The following is a 9549-nucleotide window of genomic DNA, read 5'->3' as shown; positions in this document are numbered from 1 at the left end:
ATGTTAAATAGAAAAAAAATCAATATTCACTATCATACTAATAAAGCCTCTTATGAATCATAGTTATCTCAGTAATCACACCTTATAATCTCAGTCCCATAGGTGTAAATTTTCATTGTTAGAAGAGGGGGGCTAAAATTATAAATATAGTACAGGCACGAGGAGGGCTTCGCCCCCCACACCCCCTACATATAAATTTTACAATTTTATTGTTACATTTATTATATAAAATGTATATAAAAACTTCAAAATTATTTATTTAACGGAGTATAATACATAACTTTTTAACGTTGTTGTTATAAAATATTAACTTATAACTCAAACATTTTAATTTTATTACAAATTTACAATACAAAATTCATACATGAAGCTTAAATGTTCACATAACACATATCTATTGGATATGCTGATTAGGAATTATGTTTTACATTTTATAATTTTTTCTAATAAATAACCTTAAATTTCTTGAAAAACTTTTAAAAAATGTAGGGGAGCTAAGCCCCCCCCCAAGTCCCACCCAATTTACGCCTATGCTCAGTCCTTAATGGTTTAAAAAAACCCAAGTTGTTAAGAGTATATACTTTGCTCTTAATTAAGAATAATTAAAAATTCTAAAAATTAGAATTTATTTAAAAGTATTATTATATTTATTAAATGGTAAAAGGCTGTAGAGTATGATTTTTGATATAATTTGTATGTATCCATACTATAATGGTAATTATTAATTAATATACGATTTATATTATACTAATTTTTCAAGCTATACTTATTAATTATTATTAATTTTTAGTCTAACATACTCCCATTAATATTTAAGACGTAGTTACGCCAATAGTTTAAACTTTTAAGCTTCTCGCAAAGTTGTTGACATTGTCATTTACATTATTACTATTACATAAACATATAGTTAGGTTACGATAAAAGTATTATATATACTACTAAACATAATTTCAAAAGTATAGAAAAAGTATGAACTTATAATTTTGAATTTATTACTTATTTATATCTTTGATTAAAAGTTCCGTCGATACTCATATTAAATATCATTTTAATTTTCCTTAATTTTTTTCATCTGTTATTATACTTATTATATTATACAAAATTAAAACATAAATTAAATACACACTGCACAGTTAATCTTTACATATACTCACTCAAATGACTGATTTAAGTGTTTAATTTTACTAATACAGCATTATTTTACAAGTACACTTTCAATTAACATGTTAATTATTATATCATTTAATATTATATAATGAATTAATTATTTTTTAAATTATTGTCAAGTTTAACAGATAACACCTTTTTTATGGGAACAATTGGTACCTACTTACCAATAAAAATACAACTTATGTAAAATAAAAAATATTATAAAATGGAATTATAGATATATTTCATTCCTATAATTTACTTATGATTAATATTTATATGTTTCGAAATAGACTGTAGTCTCTAATTTCCAATACAACATCAAGCATTTATAATTAATTATACGCTTTTTACTTTTTGAAAAGCACTTTTTGAAGCTATCCCTAGGCTTCTTCCCATATTCTCATTTATTTTTTAATATTGTTATAAAATTCATAAATTATTTATGCCATTTGATATGTTAATTTATTTTTGTTGCTTCTTAAAATTCAGTTGTCTATGCTGGTATCCCTTGACCCCTTCTCACTTATTTTTATTTTAATATCGTTTAAAACTTCTTTAATTTATTTGTATTATTTACTTATATTTACTTATGTTATATATTTAATATAAACATTATAAACCCCAGTCTCCGTTTCCATTACGACATACACTACATACATTTATATTTAATTTTTTTAGCTTTTTAAAATAATACATTTATCTGCTTTTCCTCTCACCATTTTGTTTCATATATAAATATATTATTATACTTGTTAGTTTATATGTTATACGTTTTTAATAGAATATCAGTAATCAGTATAGTTATTCATTTTTAAATTTAATTGTTATTAATTATTTGTGATTAAAAATCTTCATAGAGAATATTCTCCGATTCCATTAAAAACATACTTTAATAGTTAATTATATTTTTTTCTTTTTAAAATGCACTTAGCCTAGATAATTTCTTGTTATTATTTAAAAAGTATTAAAGTTCTCTTTTAAAAAACATGTAATAAATATGATTGATTCCATACTATAGTATTATACTACTATTATATATTACACAGTTAAACAGTAAACGTTTAAAGTAGCAAACTGATGCGACCACAGTGCAATTGTTTAATCGTGTGACTCTTTTATGGACATTTTTATAAGATGAGCTTGTTTCTTATTCTCGACTTGCTATAGATTATACTACTATATTACTATAATGATTTTATATGAACTAGTGAAAAAGTGAGTTTTGTTAAAAACTAACAAGTCTGAACCTACATGGATATTTGATATGAATTTTATTTTATTTTTTATTACACGAGTAAAAATAAAATAAATATTAATTTTAATAATTATTGTCTATAAATGCATGAGTTGTAATCGTTTCATAGTTGATAGATACCTATATTTGAAGAATAAGACGAAACGATAGAAAACTAATTTCATCGGCATCATCGGATCAAAGAATACTGAATAGAAAAAAAGATATTAAAATTTGTCAGTTAAGTGTAAGAAGTTAGAACTAAGAAGTAAAAATTAATGGTAAAATGTAAATTCATGTTATAATAACAAAAAAAAAATATTCAAATTAAAAAAAGTAGGCAAGTGGTTACTGTCGAGTACTCGAGTCGAGTCGAGTGGATCATTTTTATAGATGTGTTAAATTTTAATTCAATTATGTATTATTGCATATGAAAAACGATTCTAAGCAGAGAAGGCCTGTTGACTGTCAGCTTACTTAGCTTTATCACTGAGTATATACTTCATCTTCTTTTAATATAGCTATATCTACATTTATTTTACTTTTAGTTTGACGGTAAGTTTATATAATTTTTTTCCGAAAATGTTACGTTTATTTTATTACTAGTATATATTAATTATAAAAAGAAGTTTATAAAAAATAAATGTGTTTTATTATTTGTATATATTTTTTAGTTCAAGTATGAAATATTTCAAATATTTATGAGGAATATTATACTATATTTTTAAACCTTAACTATAAAAATTAAAGATTTTTTTACTACAAAATACTATAATAGTTTGTTATTTTCAAAATTTTGTAAAAATTTATATATAAAAAAAAAATTAAGCCTATGTATTTTCAATAATCTTACACAACTATAAGAACAACACATGTTAAATATTTTATAGGTATTGGATAAATTTTTTTATAAAAAAAAAACTAAAAAAACTATTTAATTGTTTATTATTGATAGATTCATACAGCATAAACACACATTCTAAAATTAAAGATAATACATTATGGAGTTTAATAATCAAAATAATAAATTTTAAACAAAAATTCCAATAGCTCACTATAAATCTAAAATGTAATTAATAATAAATTGTATATAACATAAATAATTTATAAATATATATTATGTTTTTATTTAGGACGTCATACCCGCATGTGTTGTCTCTGTCTTACTAATGTAGATCAATAGATCATAGCAAATTTGCGTTCAGCAGAACACATTTTGTGATGTTATCTTTAATATTAGAGTAAATTAACCTAGTATCAAATTTAAAGGTAAGAATATTATCTAGAAAATGTCATATGATTTTATTGATATTATCATTTTAAAGTGAGTTATATCTATGTAAAATATTACATCTTTAAAATATTTATAATTCACTTTAAAAAGATAATATCAATAAAAGTTTATGACATTTTTTAGATAATATTCTTACCTTTAAATTTGATAATAAGTTAATTTACTCTAATATTAAAGCTAACATCACAAAATGTTTTCTGTTGAATGCAAATTTGCTATGATCTACATTAGTAAGACAGAGACAACACATAAGGGTATAACGTACTCTTAAGAGTTATTAATTATTAAGTTATTAAGTCAAAATATTTTTTAAAAAAAATGTACGATAAGTACATAAAAATAATTATATTATATAAATACTAAGTAAAAATTAAAAAAGTTAAAAGTTTTTACGGTTATTCGTTTTTTTAATTATAAGTATAAAGAAATCGATTTTGTCAATAACTGTCTTAACGTAAAAGTCTACGTTTTTCCTAAGAGGACGCCATACCCGCATGTGTTGGTTCTGTCTTACTAACGTACATCATAACAAATTTTCGTTCTGCAGAATACATTTTATGACATTAGATTTAATATTAGAGTAAATTTACCTATTATCAAATTTAAAGGTAAGAATATTATCTAGACAATGACATATACCATTAATGATATTATTATTTTAAAGTGAGTTACAGCTTTGTAAAATATAACAACTTTAAAATGTTCATAACTCATTGATACTACCTATCCCAAAAGGTGATGAAAGATAGTAAAGAACACACATCATTGCAAAAGCTACACATTCATCGCGCTACTCAGAATTTAAAAAATATATTATATTATTTTAAAATCTAGATGTTTCCAAACTGTTATAATAATTTATTGAGAACTGCAGATATGCATAATGATAAAGAATAATTATTTACTTTTAGAACTAATGTATTATTTTATAAATGTAATCGTATTTTATTCGGGGCTTAGATGATTTTTTATGTTCGATCATAATTTATATTAAAAATTAAACGTTACACGCGTGATTATTGTGGGTAACTCAATAACAACCATTATAAAATAACAATTATGATACGATTTGTGATATAAGGCCATGTAGGTAGTTATTATAATGTTCACGCGCGAATATACAGCTTTACTGCGAATAGTGGGACATTATATAATATTAATATAAACTATAAAGTTAACCACGAGCTTAAAATCGTTTTCCGATTTCCAAACATATATTTTTATCATTAAAAATTTAAAGATTTTTGCTTTCATATTTAATGAACAATATTATGCCTGTACAAAAATATAATACACAGGTTATAAGGTACCTATACACATATTTTATATTGCCGTGTACAATACCGGCTCGCCCCAAGGTGAGCGGAGCAGTATAAATGAATAATACGAGACGATTGCTCAACACCCACTATACTACAGACTACAACACGCTATAGCCGTACACATTTTATATACTCAAGTCACCCAGTCACTGCAGGCATTCGTTACGCAGACACACAGTACACATATAGTAACACTGCCAGCTGGACACTGGTTTCCCACTGCATGTTGTGGTATTTATTTTATTCATCTCGCTCATCGTAAAATTTGTCGTCGTCGGCGCCATTCACGTTAGCATTGAAAACAGCTAAGTCGCAGCGTCTATCCCGGTGCCATGCAGTACTTACAGGCATAATATGTAAACCGGCCAAGGCATGATAGATGACTCAATAATACGTAATATTAGTATACTATTATGTATAACGTGTGACAAAATTTCTCGTGGACCTATTTTTCTATGAGTATTATATGGATAAATCAATAATATATAAACATTACATATCAATTGTTATCATAATTTGCATACCAAATGGCGAATAAGTACAATTCGGTGTTTATTAATTGTACACATGTTGTTTAGACAATATGGTTCTGATATATTATTACCATAATATATATGTATTATTTTGATATTTAATTTTTCCAGCTAATAGGCACATAAATAAAATATTGCAATTTTAAAATGCTCAAAGCTCACTCAAAAATTAAATTGTATTGTAAAAACTGATAGACACAAACAAACAAGTGAACAACTAAAATATAGACATAAAATAGGTATATATAAGATATAATGATATATGACTTTTTAAGAAAGCTTGAAAATATTTACCACGGTGATTTAAATACTTTATTATAGGATAACGCAAATAGTTCACGGGTGATTGTACGCATTTTTCGGATAATACCTTTTTCGTATGTACATGTACCTATGGAAATTCCAACACTACGATTTTGATGTAAATTCTATTGGAATACTAACTATTGACATGTAAAATAAATTTAAGCCACTAATATGCCAGTATAATATTTTAACCAAAACAAATTATTGTAATTTTTAATTTTAAATTAAAAATAAAAACAAAACACGTTCAATACTATGAGCAATCATTTTTTATTGCTTAAATGTTTGATGTTTAAATTATTATCGTGTAGATTATGATGGTAAAACATATTATTACTTTTTTTGTAAAATTGACCTTCTAGGTATGCACAATAAATAGAAAAAATAATGGAAAAATGAAGAAATATTGAGTAAGTTGTTTTTTCTGAAAATTATTTACACCCATTACAAACATTAATAAAAAATCTATCAGCATGATCTATCTTATACAAATGAATAACATATAAAATTTTGAAAAATCAATTTTTACTCTGTTATTTTTAATATTAAAGTGATAATTTATCTAGATTTAGGTATTATAAAATTTAAATTTAAGAGTCCTCATTTATGGATATTTACGATATTTTCACCTTGAAATAAATTATGAGCATAAAAATTTAAATTCTTTATAACTGTAATATTCAAAATAACATAATTTTTATTATTTTGAATGTATAATTTTTTCTATACATTAATAAAATGGAAATCACAACATGAATATTGAATATATTCAATAACGTCTTAATAAACCAATAGTTAATTATTTATATGCATTTAAATGTAATTATTTAAACTTTAAAGATAAACTAAAACAACTTAATATTTACAATCAACATATTGATATTAAAAACCATGACCTGATTTCCGATAATTTTTAAAAGTATTGATAATGGTTTACTTTTGACTCCCCAAGGTTTACCAATTAAATCCAATTTGCTACCAGAACTATCCACTAAAAGTTGAAAATCAAAGCATTTTTACTGCTTCAAAAGGTGACTGCCATAAAAAAATAAATACAATATCACATAGTAAAACGAAAACCTATACATTCATCGCTCAGCTCAGAATCTAAAATTTACATGATTAAAATAAAATTTGAATTCCGTTAAACGTATAAAACAAAAAAGGTAAAATAACGATAACTGAAAATGAATTAAACAAAAAACAGCCAGATATCTGTTTATGTTGATTCTGCTAACTGCAGAATTGCTAATTGCAAAACAATAACCGATGTATCATATTATATGGTAATCAACAGTATAGGTATAAGGTACACCCAGTTTACTATAATATTTTTTTATTTAATAAAAACATTTCAAAAAACAATTCAAAATGTTATCGTTCACAACGGAAAATATAACACAAATACACACACATACACATACACATACATATATATATATGACAAAAAAACAATTATAAATACAAAGTAAAATTTGTTAAAATAATAAAATAATATAATTCAAATACCTAGTGATTGGCTGTTTTACAAAATATTTTTACAATTTATTTAAATAGCAAATTAATTTAAGCAATTAATGTAAGCATTTTACATTTTATTATTATTAAAATAAATAATTTACAAATTTAATATTCAGCAGAATGATAGCCAGCAGAATCAACTTATAAACGAGTTCAGCGATATCGATAGCCGTAAAATAAATGATGTACAATAATAAGTAAAAAAAAATTCGGCGAAGTTGATACACGACGCAATCGATAGATTTCTTACAGGTAAAAAGTTCATTTCGGCGCAATCGATATACGCCTGAAATGGTCTATCCCCATTCCCCACAATAAGCTTGCTTACAGCCTATATAAAGGGAGTAGGATAAAAAGGTACACTTGGAAATGTAAAGTATAGTGCACTTATTATGTACCTATAATGTTATAGTAAAGTTGAAATAAATAAATACCATACCTATAGGTATTTTAACATCTTATTTTAAACAATTGTTAATAAAATAAAATTGAATAGCTCTACGTGACATATACCTATTTGTCTATAAACAACAAAAATTGTACAAAAAACTAAATAATTAGCGAATTTCAGTAAATTCTGGTATGTTATCTGGACAACTTTCTTTGGTTGTTTTATTTTAAGACTGTTGCAGTGTGGTCGTTATTTCAACAGCACTTGTGCAAGGTTGTGTAACCGAAAAATCACGTGTTGCCACCAATAATAATAACTGCTATAGAAACGTCAACTATCTTTAAATAATAATAATAAATAAGCTTTTTTGATATTATTTTATAATTCTAAGAACGAAGGACTATAGTATGAGTATATTAATATTTGTTACTTGTTAAAATTTTGAATTGAAAACAGCAACATTTTCCAAAAAATTATCCACTAATTAATTTGTTGTAAAAAATGAGGTTCTCATTAGTCATTTGTATACTGAAATTTATTCGCCACAGGATACTTTTTTAGTAATGCAGAATATGGTCTGTAAAATTGCAAAAATCGTATTTTGAATAACATTGCAGTATAATTGAACAAAAAAGGTAGTAAGATGCTTGTTGAACCCTATCGTAGTTATAACATACTAAAATTATACGTTCGGTAGTTCCAATTTTGTGTTGTTATCTTAAATATTAGTTTGAATCGACCTAATATCATACTACTCAAAATTAAGAATAAGAATATTATTTGTGATTTTTCATTTATTTTTTACGATATTTTAATTATTAAGTGAATATTATAATCATTTTTAAACACTAATATTTTACATACTCATAATTCGTTTAAAAATTGAATTACCGTAAAAATCTAGATATAGAACACAGATAATTTTTTTATCTTTAAGCTTAATAAAGGTAACTCAGACAATTCACTTAGGAAAGCAATACAAAATATTCTTAAGGAAAAAAACAAAACACCCCTTCTGCGTTTTCCAGACAGATTCCTAGCCTCATCGAATTTAGATAAAACAAATCTATTAGCAATTGATCTCAAAAATATATCCTTTCTTATCAAAAATTTTTGTAGTACCATATGAAGAAGAATATTCTAATATTCATCCCATAAAAGCAGGCATTCCACAAAGCAGTATTCGTGCACCGACATTATATTTATTGTATTTACACCTATCACTATCAAATATCACCAACTTGCCACTTTTATTGACGATATTGCAATAACCTCATAAAGCCCTAACTTAAACTCTGCCATAAAAAATCTCCAAAACCACTTACTTAAATTACAAAAATGGTTTAACTTATGGAAAATCAAAATAAATAAAGTAAATCCATGCGTATTACTACAATACTACCTTTACCTTCAGATTAAAAAATTTTCCCTCTGTTTTGTCAATGACAAAATAATCTAATAATCTATATAAAAGACTTACTTGGGCAACTCATATTAAAACAAAATCAAAATCACTAAACTTTAGATTACACATATTATAAGATTACTTCGATCGAAAATGACACTAAAAAACAAAATGCTAATTTACAAACAATTGATACGCCTTGCAATGATGTATGGCATTAAACTCAGGAGTACTACGAAAAACTCTAACCTAAAAATCTTTCAATCATTCCTATCAATAAGCCTTCGATCTCTTACTAATGGTCCATGGTTGGTACTGTACTAGGTAATAGGTATAAAAATTAGTAATAGTAAATAAATCCTTGTGTCGTGGTCTCAAACTCTTAATGTTC

This window comes from Rhopalosiphum padi, chromosome 1, assembly GCF_020882245.1.
Source record: "Rhopalosiphum padi isolate XX-2018 chromosome 1, ASM2088224v1, whole genome shotgun sequence".
NCBI classification, from domain to species: domain Eukaryota; kingdom Metazoa; phylum Arthropoda; class Insecta; order Hemiptera; family Aphididae; genus Rhopalosiphum; species Rhopalosiphum padi.
Note: the sequence above shows the minus strand (reverse complement) of the source record.